The following is a 16215-nucleotide window of genomic DNA, read 5'->3' on the forward strand; positions in this document are numbered from 1 at the left end:
TCCTGTTATCAACCTATTGCCTGATCTCCCAGATGACGTTTCTAGCCTTTTCGTTGCCTGTACTGTTGCCTTTTGGAACCCTGTGTATGACCTTCCTGCCCCTGGACCCAGCTACCTGCCTCCACCTGTGGTCCTTCACAAATAAACACCTGCTGTGCGCTGCACAGGAAACCAGCTCTCTGTCTCCCATCATGTTCATTACAGCTAGAAAAACATTTTCAGGTCTTGCCATAGATTATCAAGTAGATTTACGTAAAAACTGTAACTCGGCCACTCAGGAACATTCACTGCTTTCTTGGTAAGCAACTCCAGTGTAGATTTGATGTTTTAGTTGTTGTCCTGCATCTCACAGTGTCTGGTGGAAAGTAGACTGAATTTTATTTTATACATTTTTTTAAATTGAACATTTATTTAACCAGGTAGGCCAGTTGAAAACAAGTTCTCATTTACAACTGCGACCTGGTCAAGATAAAGCAAAGCAGTTTGACACAAACAACAACACAGAATTTCACATGGAATAAACAAATGTGCAGTCAATAACACAATAGAAAAAAGTCTATATATAGTGTGTGCAAATGGCGGGAGGAGGTAAGGCAATAAATAGGCCATAGTAGCGAAGTAATTACAATTTAGCAAATTAACACTGGAGTGATATATGTGCAGATGATGATGTGCAAGTAGAAATACTGGTGTGCAAAATAGCAAAAAAGTAAATAAAAACAATATGGGGATGAGGTAGGTAGATTGGATGGGCTATTTACAGATGGGCTGTGTACAGATGCAGCGATTGGTAAGCTGCTCAGATAGCGGATGCTTAAAGTTAGTGAGGGAAATATAAGTCCCCAACTTCAGCATTTTTTGCAATTCGTTCCAGTCATTGGCAGAACTGGAAGGAAAGGTGGCCAAAGGAGGTGTTGGCTTTGGGGATGACCAGTGAGAAATACCTGCTGGAGCGCCTGCTACGGGTGGGTGTTGTTATGGTGACCAGTGAGCTGAGATAAGGCGGAGCTTTACCTAGCAAAGACTTATAGATGACCTGGAGCCAGTGGGTCTGGCGACGAATATGTAGCGAGGGCCAGTCGATGAGAGAATACAGGTCGCAGTAGTGGGTGGTATATGGGACTTATGTGACAAAACGGATGGCACTGTGATAGATTGCATCCAGTTTGCTGAGTAGAGTGTTGGAGGCTATTTTGTAAATTACATCGCCGAAGTCAAGGATCGGTAGGATAGTCAGTTTTACAACAGTATGTTTGGCAGATTGAGTGAAGGAGGCTTTGTTTGCGAAATAGGAAGCCGATTCTAGATTTAATTTTGGATTGGAGATGTTTAATTTGAGTCTGGAAGGAGAGTTTATAGTCTAGCCAGACACCTAGGTATTTGTAGTTGTCCACATATTCTAAGTCAGAACCGTCCAGAGTAGTGATGCTAGTTGGGCGGGCGGGTGAGAGCAGCAATCGGCTGAAAAGCATGCATTTAATTTTACAAGTGTTTAAGAGCAGTTGGAGGCCACGGAATGAGTGTTGTATGGCATTGAAGCTCGTTTGGAGGTTTGTTAACACTGTCTAAAAAGGGCCAGATGTATACAGAATGGTGTCGTCTGCATAGAGGTGGATCAGAAAATCACCAAGAGCGACATCGTTGATATATACAGAGAAAAGAGTCGGCCCGAGAATTGAACCCTGTGGTACCCCCATAGAGACTGCCAGAGGTTCGGACAACAAGCCCTCCGATTTGACACACTGAACTCTATCTGAGAAGTAGTTGGTGAACCAGGCGAGGCAGTCATTTTAGAAACTAAGGCTGTTGAGTCTGCCGATAAGAATACGGTGATTGACAGAGTCAAAAGCCTTGGCCAGGTTGATGAAGACGGCTGCACAGTACTGTCTTTTATTGATGGCAGTTATGATATCGTTTAGTACCTTAGGAGTGACTGAGGTGCACCCATGACCAGCATCGGAAACCAGATTGCACAGAGGAGAAGGTACGGTGGGATTCGAAATGGTCAGTGATCTGTTTGTGAACTTGGCTTTCAGAGACTTTAGAAAGGCAGGGCAGGATGGATATAGGTCTATAACAGTTTGGGTCTAGAGTGTTACCCCCTTTGAAGAGGGGAATGACCGCGGCAGCTTTCCAATCTTTAGGGATCTCGATACGAAAGAAAGGTTGACCAGACTGGTAATAGGGGTTGCAACAATGGCGGTGGATAGTTTTAGAGGGTCCAGATAGTCTAGCCCAGCTGATTTGTACAGGTCCAGGTTTTGCAGCTCTTTCAGAACATCTGCTATCTGGATTTGGTTGGAGAAGCTGTGGAGGCGGTGGCAAGTAGCTGCGGGTGGTGCAGAGCTGTTGGCCAGGGTTGGGGTAGCCAAGAGGAAAGCATGGCCAGCCGTAGAAAAATGCTTATTGAAATTCTCAATTATAGTGAATTTATTGGTGGTGACAGTGTTTCCTAGCCTCAGTGCAGTGGGCTGCTGGGAGGATGTGCTCTTATTCTCCATGGACTTTACAGTGTCCTAGAACTTTTTGTAGTTAAAGCTACAGGATGCAAATTTCTGTTTGCTTTCCTAACTGACTGTGTCTATTGGTTCCTGACTTCCCTGAACAGTTGCATATCGCGGGGACTATTCGATGCTAGTGCAATATGCCACAGGATGTTTTTGTGCTGGTCGAGTGTAGTCAGGTCTGGAGTGACCCAAGGGCTATATCTGTTCTTAGTTCTACAAAATGGGCATGCTTATTTAAGATGGTGAGGAAATTACTTTTAAAGAACGACCAGGCATCCTCTACTGACTGGATGAGGTCTATATCCTTCCAGGTCGATTAGAAAGGCCTGCTCGCAGAAGTGTTTTAGGGAGCATTTGACAGTGATGAGGGATGGTCGTTTGACCGCGGATCCATAGCGGATGCAGGCAATGAGGCAATGATCGCTGATATCCTGATTGAAAACAGCAGAGGTGTATTTGGAGGGCAAGTTGGTCAGGACAATATCTATGAGGGTGCCCATGTTTATGGATTTGGGGTTGTACCTGGTGGGTTCCTTGATAATTTGTGTGAGATTGAGGGAATCTAGCTTAGATTGTAGGACTGTCGGGGTGTTAAGCATATCCCAATTTAGTTCACCTAACAGAACGAACTCTGAAGATGGATGGGGGCAGTCAATTCACATATGGTGTCCAGGGCACAGCTGGGAGCTGAGGGGGGTCTATATCAGGCGGCAACAGTGAGAGACTTATTTCTGGAGAGATACATTTTTTTAATTAGAAGCTCGAACTGTTTGGGAATAGACCTGGAAAGTATGACAGAACTTTGCAGGCTATCTTTACAGTAGATTGCAAAGCCTCCCCTTTTGGCAGTTCTATCTTGACGGAAAATGTTGTAGTTGGGGATGGAAATCTCAGAATTTTTGGTGGCCTTCCTAAGCCAGGATTCAGACACGGCAAGGAGATCAGGGTTGGCGGAGTGTGCTAAAGCAGTGAGTAAAACAAACTTAGGGAGGAGGCTTCTAATGTTAACGTGCATGAAACCAAGGCTTTTACGGTTACAGAAGTCAACAAATGAGAACGCCTGGGGACATGCATGGCCTCTGATAACCTCCACATCACCCGAGGAACAGAGGAGGAGTAGGATGAGGGTACGGCTAAAGGCTATCAAAACTGGTTGTCTAGTGCATTGGGGACAGAGAATAAAAGGAGCAGATTTCTAGGCGTGGTAGGATAGATTCAGGGCATAATGTACAGACAGGGGTATGGTTGGGTGCGGGTACAGCGTCGGTAAACCTAGGCATTGAGTGACGATAAGAGAGGTTGCATCTCTGGACACACTAGTTATGCTGGGTGAGGTCACCGCATGTGTGGGAGGTGGGACAAAGGAGGTATCTGAGGCATGTTGAGTGGGACTAGGGGCTCCGCAGTGAACCAAAACAATGATAACAATCCTAAACAAAAGTATACAAGGCATTTTTGACATTAGTGAGAGTCATAAAGCGAGACATAAAGCAATCACAGGTGTTGATTGGGAGAGCTAGCTAAGACAACAACAGCTAATCAACTAAGACAACAACAACAGGTAAAATGGCGATGATTGAGCAGAGAGGGTCAGTTAACTACACAAGGCCTGAGTTCGAGGCTGGGGCCGACAGATAAACAAAATAAACAAAATGGAGTACCATGATTAATGATCAGTCCAGCAGGCATCAGCTATATAGCCAAGTGATCATAGGGTCCAGCAATAGATGAAACAGGGAAGCCGCTAGGTAGTCGTTACTATGCTAGCAAGCGAGAGACACGGCGTTCAAAAAAAGTTAGCATTCCGGGGCTAGTAGAAGCGTCTGCGCCGATGTCCGGCAAAGGCCGGTTGGGGGCACAATGGATGGAATTATGTCGGCAGACAAGTCGTGATGGAGCGGCGGGGCTCCGTGTCGACAAAGGGTCCAGGCCAGTTGGCAAAAGAGGTATTGTAGCTGGAGTAATTTCGTTTTCTAGCCAGGAGATGCGCCTGGCTCGCGGCTAACTAATGCTAGCTTCGAGTGTTATAGTGTTATAGTGTTAGCCACTATAGCCACTCGGTAGCAACTAGCTAGCAGCAATGATCTGATGCAAAGGTCCAGAGCTTACGGCAGGAATCCGGTAGTGTAGTGGATTCTAGTCGTGTTAGTGAAGAGTTCGGGAGGCATCAGCTATGTAGCCGACTTATTATAGGGTCCACTGAGCAGGCCGTGAGATGGGCCTGGCTCAAGGCTAGCTTCGGGGCTGGGCCACTCGGTGGCAACTGCGATGATCTGGAGTAATGGTCCAGGGCTTATGGTTGGAATCCGGTATTGTAGTGGAGAAAAACTGTCTGGCAGACTGGCAGGCTGGCAAGTATTATCCAGGCTAAAAGCGGCTGGTGTCTGTGCTAAAGGTAAAGGCCACTAGCAGTGGCTAACAATGACTAGTAGCTAATTAGCTGGTTAGCTTCTGATGGATAGCTTCTGATGGAGGTTCTGGCTATAAGGTCTAAAAATAGCAGATCCGTATCACATTGGGTGAGGTGGGTTGCCGGAAGGTATATTTAATTTAAAAAATGGAAAAAGAGATTGAAAATATATTGAATTATATACAAAAAGACGAAAAATACAAAATGTACACGGGAGAACTACAAACAACATCTGCATTGCTACGCCATCAAAGTCATCATTGGCCTCATGGTGAAATCCCTGAACGGTTTCCTTCCTCTCCGGCAACTGGGTTAGGAAGGGCGCCTGTATCTTTGTAGTGACTGGGTGTATTGATACACCATCCAAAGTGTAATGAATAACTTCACCCTGCTCAAATGGATTACTCAATGCCTGCTTTTTAAAATGTGTACCCATCTACCAATAGGTGTCCTTCTTTGTGAGGCATTGGAATACCTCCCTGGAATTTGTGGTTGAATCTGTGTTTGAGATTCACTGCTCGACTGAGGGACCTTACAGGTAATTGTGTTGGATACAGAGATGAGGTAGTCATTCAAAAATAATGTTAAGCACTATTATTGCACACAGAGTGAGTCTATGCAAATTATATGACTTGTTAAACACATTTTTATTCCTGAACTTATTTAGGCTTGCCATAACAAAGGGGTTGAATACTTATTGACTTATTTCCACTTTGACGTCATTGAATATTTTGTGTACATAATTCCACTTTGAATCCATTTTCAATTCAGGCTGTAACACAACAAAATGTGGAAAAAGTCAAGGGGTGTGAATACTTTCTAAATGCACTGTATAAACAACATACATAGAAAGAGCAATGCTTGGGGCTCTTCCATACATATAAACAATGGCCACATCTGTCCTCTCTGCAGTGTATGGTTGGTAGCAGATGGTACACAGAGAAACGTATCATCTGTCAAATCAAGTTTAGCTCCGTTTTGATCAATGTTTGCGCTTGGCCGAGCCTGTATTCACTCTGTGTGTGGCCATTCAATATGCTACAAAACACACAGACACAGGACTAAAAGGCAGCGAGGGTCTATCCCGTTTTCAAGCCTCATGACATGGTAACACAGATGCTCTGTGTTTTGTTTAAGCATCTTGTTAATCTGGTTAAGAAACTGTTATTGGTACAGATATTGGATGTTATTATGGTATAAGATTTTTTATTTAACTAGGCAAGTCAGTTAAGAACAAATTCTTATTTACAATGACAGCCTACTCCAGTCAAAACCGGACAACGCTGGGCCATTTGTGCACCGCCCAATGGGACTCCCAATCACAGCCAGATGTGATACAGCCTGGATTCGAACCAGGTACTATAGTGACACCTCTTGCACTGAGATGCAGTACCTTAGACCTCTGTGGCACCTGGGAGCCTTGCTGGTTAAAAGTTGAATACCAAACCATATCAAATTGACATTACAGTTACTCATGATTTTAAAACCTCTGTGCCCATCAATTATGTATGCATCAAATTCATAGATTTTGTCTGGGCTATGTTCTTTGATGATTTGGACCTCTTCTTACAACATCAGAAATGCTGTCAGTGAGGGAATACAGCGCAGCCATTTTGATAAATGACTGTGTGCAGGGAGCCATTGCTGCTTTGCTAATGAGATTTCAAGGATTTGAAAGTGTATCATAAATATATGACGCATGCAAAAAAAATCGAATATGACTCACTTCTGGTGGCTTTAATGCAATTATATAGAAACAAATCAAATTCATCCCCTAGTCACCTTGACATCAATGAAAACAAATGAAGCCAGTACGCATTTGTGCATAATGCCTGAAGCAGTCAATCACTCTGCGTTTTATGGAGACTCAGACGACAGGTGTGCATTATTAACGCCTTCCTGCTCTTCATGACTGGTGATAACAGCACCTGCGACAGTGATTCTCCTGGGCCTGTAATTTCACACATCATTTTCAAGAATAAAGCTTGCATGGCAAGTAGTTTGAAAATGTAAACATAGTTGGCTTTTAGGGAGAGCAAGCGCAACCGTCTGCCCTACTATTGTTCTGAAGGATCATGCCAGCCCACCTATTCCCTAATTACCCCCTGGACATGCCCCCTCTCCTGCCAACTTTGTTTGGTTAGCATGTTTGTTATACTTTTACATTTCTCCTTAGTTATGGCACTTTGTCTTCTATGTTAATGTGTTGTATCTACCTCTCAGTGGAGGCTACTGAGGGGAGGACGGCTCAAAATAATGGCTGGAATGTATTTTGATACCATTCCACTAATTCCGCTCCAGCCACTACCATAAGCCCATAACTTGTATCACAAACTAACCTACCTGCTTCAGAAGCCATCAAATCTCCATCCTACTTGTTGTGTCCTTGTGCTGGGCTTAATTGTTAGTTAATAAATACCCTGAACTGGAAAACCAAACCATTGTCTCCAACAATGATGCACCATAGTGGCAACATCACTCCTTACCTAGCCTCCTTATAGTCCACCCTAGTCATTTTCTTTAATTATGGAATTATAATGATTGCTATTTTTAACAAAGAAATTAAAGTTAACGCAGCATTTATTTTTGTAAATATTATCTGGAGAATTTGTTTAACAATTACTCCTATGAATACACACAGATACACACAAAAAAGGGGTCTTCTGAATTGCTAAAGGACCTCGGCCAGTTCTTTGTCAGCCTGAGTGATGAGATTTCCTCCCCGCAGTGGCAGTGTTGATGAGGGGGAGGTGCTTTCCAGACATGAGAGGTATTTCTGCACACACCAGCACAATTCAGGCCACTTTTATATTACTGGGGAGGGCATCTTCGCCTTTGGCGGGTCACAAAGGTCAGGCTATGGACCACTGCTTTCGGGCAGGCAGGCAATGTCAGTGCGGAAAACCCTCCCCTGGAATAGCGTTGCATTTCATTACCGCGTGTCTGTCACCACTTAGGGAATTCACAGTGGAACAAAATAGAGATCAGGCTGATGTAGTATTGTACATGTTTAAATGTTTTATATTTAAGCAATAAGGCCCGAGGGGGTTGTGGTATATGGCCAAGCTTCACCGTAGGGATGGTGCAAGGTTTCCACCAGACGTGACACTTGGCATTCAGGCCATCTGGTTTCTTATGGTCTGAGATTCCTTTAGGAGCCTTTTGACAAACTTCAAGCGGTCTGTCATGAGCCTTTACTGAGAAGTGGCTTCCGTCTGGCCATTCTACCATAAACCCAGAGGGTTGGAGGAATGAGAGAGATGGTATTTTTCCTACTTTTTTTTCCATCAGTGAGTCGCATTTCTTAACACATTTATCTGTATCCACATATAGAGATAAGCAAGGCAATATGTACTGAAAATAGGCAGGTGCAAGATAATATATGCATCCGGCCTGCACAAAGCAGCCTCAGCACGTCTAGCTAATGGCTGTGCACATATGGAGAGACATCATTGGCCATGCCTTGAACACACCACTCTCTTTATCATTTCTAAGTGGGAGACATGAAACACATTTATTATTCTGCTGGACAGCTTTGAAGGCAGTGTGGCAGTGTGTTACTGAAGGCCAGCCACTGATAGTGAGTAGAGACTGAGAGGGGGAGTGCTGAATGGTGGTCCTAAGGGAATTCAATACAGTCGGTTGATTTTGCCCATTAGGTATCTTCCATCAAAGCAATATATTCATGAGCTGGCTTGCGGGCCAATGTTATCGCGACCTTCTTCCATCTTAATTGCCCCGGTGGCAAAAGCATTAATTGCAGTGACATTTGTCAGGTGATGTCTATTTCTCTGGCGTTTTTTCCCTCCCTTTCTCTTTCTCCCCCCAAACATGGCTCTTTATGTTGTGTCCTATTTGCTGCTGGTGGGGCCGCAATGCATGCTGGATAATCTGGAGGAGGAAATCGTCCCCAAGAGGAATATAATTCAGACGGAGCCGTGCGAGTGTTAGCGAGCCTGCCAATGGTGTGCTACAGTTCGAGACAGTTTCTATGGCAACGCTCAGAAAAGGTGGTAAAAGAGAGGATGAGATGAATAAAGGCAAACTAAGCAGAAGGGGTTTTAGGAGGGTAATCGATGTCATAGAGCAAAACAACGCCATATCATATACTCGTATACTCTGTCCTGCAACCATGTTGGACATCACACCCCTGCTGTATGTGGTTAAGTGGGCATCTCATATAGTGTAAGGCTATTGATACAAGCTAAACGAATGCCACTGACATGATGTGCTGCCTACTTCACAACTGGTCGTGCAGTTTCCATTCAGAACCGCAATCTGACATTAAATGACTGTTTATTTTGATCAGTGAGTGACTAATATATGCAGTAGCCAGAGCTTACACAAACCATGACCTGGAAGAAGTCAGCCTTCAGCTGGCACTACTATCTCACCTACTGTGAGTAACACAGTACACAGCAACTCTCTATGGAGCAGTGTGGCAAGATGAACCCGAATGGATTTATGGCCAGATTAGGATTTTGTAAAAACCATGTTCAGACAATCTAAACAAACAAAGGGTAAAACCGAGCCTCATTCCACGCCTATAAGGTCAGGTTGAACATCAACCATGCTAGAGCATAGATGCCCCACAGCAGCAGTGGGCTAGGGCCGAGCAGTGCTGTGATTAGCTAGTAAGCTCTGTACAGCCGGCTCTTTCTATCCCCAGTCATGCAAACACAATAGGAGCCAAAGTTCTGAGCCACATCCACTGGATGCAACTGCCGCTTGTGTAGCCATCGAACCAAGTCAGGTGAAACAGAGGCTAATCAAGAGCACTTTCTCCTGACAGACGATGACTTAAACACTGCGTGGACATAAATGGGGATCTGAGTTTGAAAGAACAAGCAGACTTGGTTTCTGAGTATTGTCTGTTGTGGTTAAGCAGTCAAGGGCTCAAGTCCAGGGGTCCATGAGTGTTAGTCAGAGCCAAACAGGCTGTTTGTTGCCTCTCCCATCTTGTTTTTCCTAATTATGGTAATTTGTTTAAGTAATTAGCTACTAATAGCAGGTTTGTTGTCTGTCAATGGAAGCTTGTACAAAATAATTCATTCCCTAGTTGAATCCCTAAAAACATTCTTACCATAACTTAAACTGTAGTAACAATATTGTTATTAGTAATGATTAATAAAAACTCGTAATTATTTATAATACAAATACTGAACTTCTGCATGTATTTCAGTCTTAAAAAAGATTAGTATTAGATTTGCATTATCATGATTATCAATGCTATAGGTTTACTTTTATTACGCTATCATTGTTATTATTACATTTTTGACAGTGTGAGTCATGGATACAGTAAACGAAGGCCATGAATGTGAGCCGGAACAAAGAAAAGGAGTAGCATACATAATAGGATTCTCCCCCAACCAACACGCCCGCCCACCACTACTGCATTTCTTCCTTCATCACCCTGTCACTCCAAGACTGTCTGGTTACCACGACAACGGCACCTGCCAGTGAAGATGCCGAGCCTGAGAATCTCTCTCCTCAACCAGGCTGTCTTGTCCTTGTGCACAATTGAATAGAATCAATCTTATCATACTGTAGGTGTAGGTTAAGAATCAACATGGCTCTTACAGTAGGGCAGTACCATGGGCGCGTTCAAGGTGTTGATGTATGTCTAAACCGCTATTAAGTATTTTGCTAGTATAAAATGCAATAGAATAATAGCCATAGGCTACGGATTAACAATGAGGCCTTGCTCAGGTTGTTGGAACCTACCTATTATTATGGTCAATTTGGTCCAAAACATACAGTCAAACACAGGTGTTTAATGAAAACTAGTTCTTATACGTATGAAGCAGTATAAGGGACATTTTCCATCTTACATGAAATGCTTCACCACAGCCCCATTTTCCAATAATGGAGGAACCCACTTCCATGGATTGAGCATGGGGTCAGACCAGCCCATACTGACAGAGATGGAGCTTTTGGGGTCAAAAGGCCAGGTAATATACTGTCATTCTAAAACACTTTGATTGACCCAAGTAGGAGGAGCATTCACAATTTCATCCAAAATGAAACCCAGAACATGAATTATTCAGATATTGTAAACGGGGGAAGAAGTCGTGCACTGATCAAATGCTTATTCTCTAATGGTAATGTTACGTTTGGTTTCCAGACACAGATGTTTTTCTTCTTTCAAAATGGTGACTGTCATGACAAGTGGACACATGCTAAGCTTACAGAAGGATTGTCCTCGCATGGGGAAATATCATAGAGCAGAGTGTTTTTTTTTGATTGAGCTAGCACATAGCTTACACAGCATCGTCAGCACATACAATAGCTAGCACATAGCTTACACAGCATCGTCAGCACATACAATAGCTAGCACAACATAGTTAGTAGGCCTTCTTAGCTAGAACATTGCTAACGTTACAGCTAATGCTAACAGCACAGATCTTTGCTAGCCTGGAACTGACTGGCCATCCCAGCTTAGGGAATGGACTGTAAAAGCTAGTCTGATTCTATCAGTTTGTCACAGCTGGGATTGACTATTCTGTACATGCTCACTATGTGAAGAATCAATACGGTGTTATCATCAGAGTTGACTGGAATTCACTTGCCAAAAAGCCTCTCAGCGACCTTTGACTCTGTGCACAAGTTCTTAAAAGACCCAGACACAAAACGATCTATCTCTCTGGGGACATGTCCTTCAAAAGTGTCCGCAACATTTTGTTTTCATCAATTACATGGATGTATTACATGTCAGATGTAAAGGGAGATATGCGCATGGTAAAAACCACTAAAGAAGATTGCATAATCTTAGTGACACGCCCTGGGCCTTTTGTTTATACAAGCCTACAACAAGAAGGGAAAGGCTTTTGCTAGCTATAGCTGTCTCTACAGATTCTAAAACCATAAAATGGGTCCCAATGACAGACATATGATCAAATCACATCAAATGTTATTTGTCACACTCGCTGAATACAACAGGAATTTGTATTCGAATACTTACTACAAGCCCTTAACTTCTTATGGCTGGGGGCAGTATTGAAAACACTCTGAAGTTTCTAAAACTGTTTGAATGATGTCTGTGAGTATAACAGAACTCACATGGCAGGCAAACACCTGAGAAAAAAATCCAACCAGGAAGTGGGAAATCTGAGGTTTGTAGTTTTTCAACTCATTCCCTATTGAAGATACAGTGGGATATTGGTCATATTGCACTTCCTAAGGCTTCCACTAAATGTCAACAGCCTTTAGAACCTTGTTTGATGCTTCTACTGTGAAGTGGGGGCGAATGAGAGGGGAATGAGTCAGAGGTCTGGCAGAGAGCCACAAGCATAGTCTCGCGCGCTCATGTGAGAGCGAGCTCTGTTCCATTGCATTTCTACAGACAAAGGAATTCTGCAGTTGGAAAATTATTGAAGATTTCTGTTAAAAACATCCTAAAGATTGATTCAATACTTCGTTTGACATGTTTCTACGACCTGTAATATAACTTTTTGGACTTTTTGTCCGTACTTTCCGCTGGACTTGCACGCGCATTGTGAGTTTGGATTTGTTTACCAAACAGGCTAACAAAAGGAGGTATCTGGACATAAATAATGAACTTTATCGAACAAATCAAACATTTATTGTGGAACTGGTATTCCTGGGAGTGTATTCTGATGAAGATCATCAAATGTAAGTGAATATTTAAATGCTATTTCTGACTTCTGTTGACTACACAACATGGCGGATATCTGTTTGGCTTGTTTGGTCTCTAAGCGCTGTACTCAGATTATTGTATGGTTTGCTTTTTCGGTAAAGCTTATTTGAAATCTGACACAGCGGTTGCATTAAGGAGAAGTTTATCTAAAGTTCCATTTATAACACTTGTATTTTCATCAACATTTATGATGTGTATTTCTGTAAATTGATGTGGCTCTCTGCAAAATCACTGGAATTTTTTGGAACTACTGAACATAATGCGCCAATGTATACTGAGATTTTTTAAATATGAACTTTATCGAACAAAACATACATGTATTGTGTAACATGAAGTCATATGAGTGTTGAAGATAAAGATCATCAAAGGTTAGTGATTCATTTCTATATTTCTGCTTTTTGTGACTCCTCTCTTTGGCTGGAAAAATGGCTGTGTTTTTCTGTGAATAGACACTCACCTAACATAATCGTTTGTGGTGCTTTCGCCGTAAAGCCTATTTGAAATCGGACACTGTGGTGGGATTAACAAGAAGTGTATCTTTAAAATTGTGTAAAATACTTGTATGTTTGAGGACTTTTAATTTATGAGATTTCTGTTGTTTGAATTTGGCACCCTGCACTTTCACTGGCTGTTGTCATATTGATCCCGTTAGCGGGGTCTCAGCCATAAGAGGTTTTAACCAACAATGCAGTTTTAAGAAAATAAGAGAAACAAATAATTAGTTAAAGAGCAGCAGTAAATAACAATAGCAGGGTTATATACAGGGGGTACCGATACAGAGTCAATTTGCGGGGGCACTGGTGTCGGGGTAATTGAGGTAATATGTACATGCAGGTAGAGTAATTAATGTAACTATGCATAGATAATAACAGAGAGTAGCAGCAGCATATAAGAGGGGGATAGCCAGTTGATTAGATGTTCAGGAGTTTTAAAGCTTGGGGGTATAAGCTGTTTAGAATCCTCTTGGACCTAGACTTGGTGCTTCGGTACCGCTTTTCGTGCGGTAGCAGAGAGAACAGTCTATGACATGGGTGGCTGGAGTCTTGAACAATTTTTAGGGCCTTCCTCGGACACCTCCTGGTATAGAGGTCCTGGATGGCAGGAAGCTTGGCCCGGGTGATGTACTGGGCCGTACGCACTACCCTTTGTAGTGCCTTGCAGTCGGAGGCCAAGCAGTTGCCATACCAGGCAGTGATGCAACCCGTCAGGATGCTCTCGATGGTGCAGCTGTAAAACCTTTTGAGGATCTGAGGACCTACACCAAATCTTTTCAGTCTCCTGAAGGGGAATAGGTTTTGTCGTGCCCTCTTCACGACTGTCTTCGTGTGCTTGGACCATGTTAGTTTGTTGGTGATGCCAAGGAACTTGAAGCTCTCAACCTGTTCCACTACAGCCCCATCGATGAGAATGGGGGTGTGCTCGGTCCTCTTTTTCCTGTAGTCCACAATCATCTCCTATTGTCTTGATCATGTTGAGGGAGAGGTTGTTGTCCTTGCACCACATGGTCAGGTTTCTACCCTATAGGCTGTCTCATTGTTGTCAGACAACTTAATGATGGTGTTGGAGTCAAGCCTGGCTGTGCAGTCATGAGTAAACAGGGAGTACCAGACAGGACTGAGCACGCACTCCTGAGGGGCCCCCGTGTTGAGGATCAGCGTGGCGGATGTGTTGTTACCTACCCTTACCACCTGGGCGCGTGTCCATCAGGAAGTCCAGGATTCAGTTGCAGAGGGAGGTGTTTAGTCTCAGGTTCCTTAGCTTAGTGATGAGCTTTGAGGGCACTATTGTGTTGAACGCTGAGCTGTAGTCAATTAATAGCATTCTCACATAGGTGTTCCTTTTGTCCAGGTGGGAAAGGGCAGTGTGGAGTACAATAGAGATTGCATCCTCTGTGGATCTGTTGGGGTGGTATGCAAATTGGAGTGGGTCTAGGGTTTCTGGGATAATGGTGTTGATGTGAGCATTTCATGGCTGCAGATGTGAGTGCTACGGGTCGGTAGTCATTTAGGCAGGTTACCTTAATGTTCTTGGGCACAGGGACTATGGTGGTCTGCTTGAAACATTTACATTTACATTTAAGTCATTTAGCATGTTGGTAATAAAGACGCAGACAGGGAGAGGTTGAAAATGTGAGTGAAGACACTTGCCAGTTGGTCAGTGCATGCTTGGAGTACACATCCTGGTAATCCATCTGGCCCTTTTGAATGTTGACCTGTTTAAAAGTCTTACTCACATCGGCCGTCGGAGAGCGTGATTGTTATGCAGGTGAGTGAGGACCCAACAGCGATTCAACAGAAACAGAGTCTTTTAATGTCCAAACAGGGAAAACATAAATCCTCAATCTTTACAGGAGATGTCCAAACAGGGAAAACATAAATCCTCTATCTTTGCAGGAGAGTCCTCCTTCTAGTAGTAGAGGAGAATTGCAGGGCTAGCGGCAACAGACTGCAGGTCCCTCTGGGTAGGCGCGGGCCGTAGAGGACAGAGACACCTGCTCACACGCAGCATCTGATGAAGAGGCAGATTACGACAGGACGGGACAAGGGCAAAGCAAACAAGAATCCGACAAGGACAGAAGCAGAAACAGAGAGAGAAATAGAGACTTAATCAGAGGGCAAAAGAGGAAACAGGTGTGAGAGAGTAAACGAGGTCGTTAGGAGAATGAGGAACAGCTGGGAGCAGGAACGGAACGATAGAGAGAGAGAGAGATAGAAAGAGAGAAAGTAACCTAATACGACCAGCAGGGGGAAACGAAGAGAAGAGAAAGCACAGGGACAAGACATAACATGACAGTGATCTCACAGTCATTTCATGCATGTTTCAGTGTTACTTGCCTCGAAGCGAGCATAGAAGTTATTTAGCTCGTCTGGTAGGCTCGTGTCACTGGGAAGCTCTCGGCTGTGCTTCCCTTTGTAGTCTGTAATAGTTTGCAAGCCCTGCCACATCTGACATGCATCAGAGCCGGTGTAGTACGATTCAATCTTAGTCCTGTATTGACGCTTTGCCTGTTTGATGGTTCGTCGGGGGCATAGCGGGATTTCTTATAAGCTTCCGGGTTAGAGTCCCACTCCTTGAAAGCGGCAGCTCTACCCTTTAGCTCAGTGCAAATTTTGCCTGTAATCCATGGTTTCTGGTTGGGGTATGTACGTACAGTCACTAGATAGACCAACCCTATGGTATGTAACCTAAGGGGGTCTCCTAGCGACTACTACAGTAAGGATGAGTCAAAAGAGGAGGTTAGCATTACACCATCAACCGATGAATTTACAATGGAAAGAGGTGGTAGGCTTCCATGGGAAGAAGGGATGACATTTCCTATAGTTTAGGTGACAGAGGTCAACAATATCCCACTATAGCCTCTATGGATAAGAGATCTTCCATTGCATTCTGAATGACGTACATTCACTGTGAGCAAGGCAAGCCTTTGTTCACATTGGCTAATTATGTCAATGACTTTGGCTTGGAGTTTAAAGGCACTGCCTCAGAGATTGTATCTGAAGCAGCGTCATAAGCAGCAACATTTCAGCCTCCATTACAGGAAAGAATGCGTTCAGTGAAAGTGGAAGGAAGGCCCTTATTAACTGTAGGAGATTTGCGTTCCTTCCTACCAATGTTTGGGAATGTCAATTGCAGTAGGCTAT

The sequence above is a fragment of the Oncorhynchus nerka genome, linkage group LG25 (assembly GCF_034236695.1).
Source record: "Oncorhynchus nerka isolate Pitt River linkage group LG25, Oner_Uvic_2.0, whole genome shotgun sequence".
Classification (NCBI taxonomy): domain Eukaryota; kingdom Metazoa; phylum Chordata; class Actinopteri; order Salmoniformes; family Salmonidae; genus Oncorhynchus; species Oncorhynchus nerka.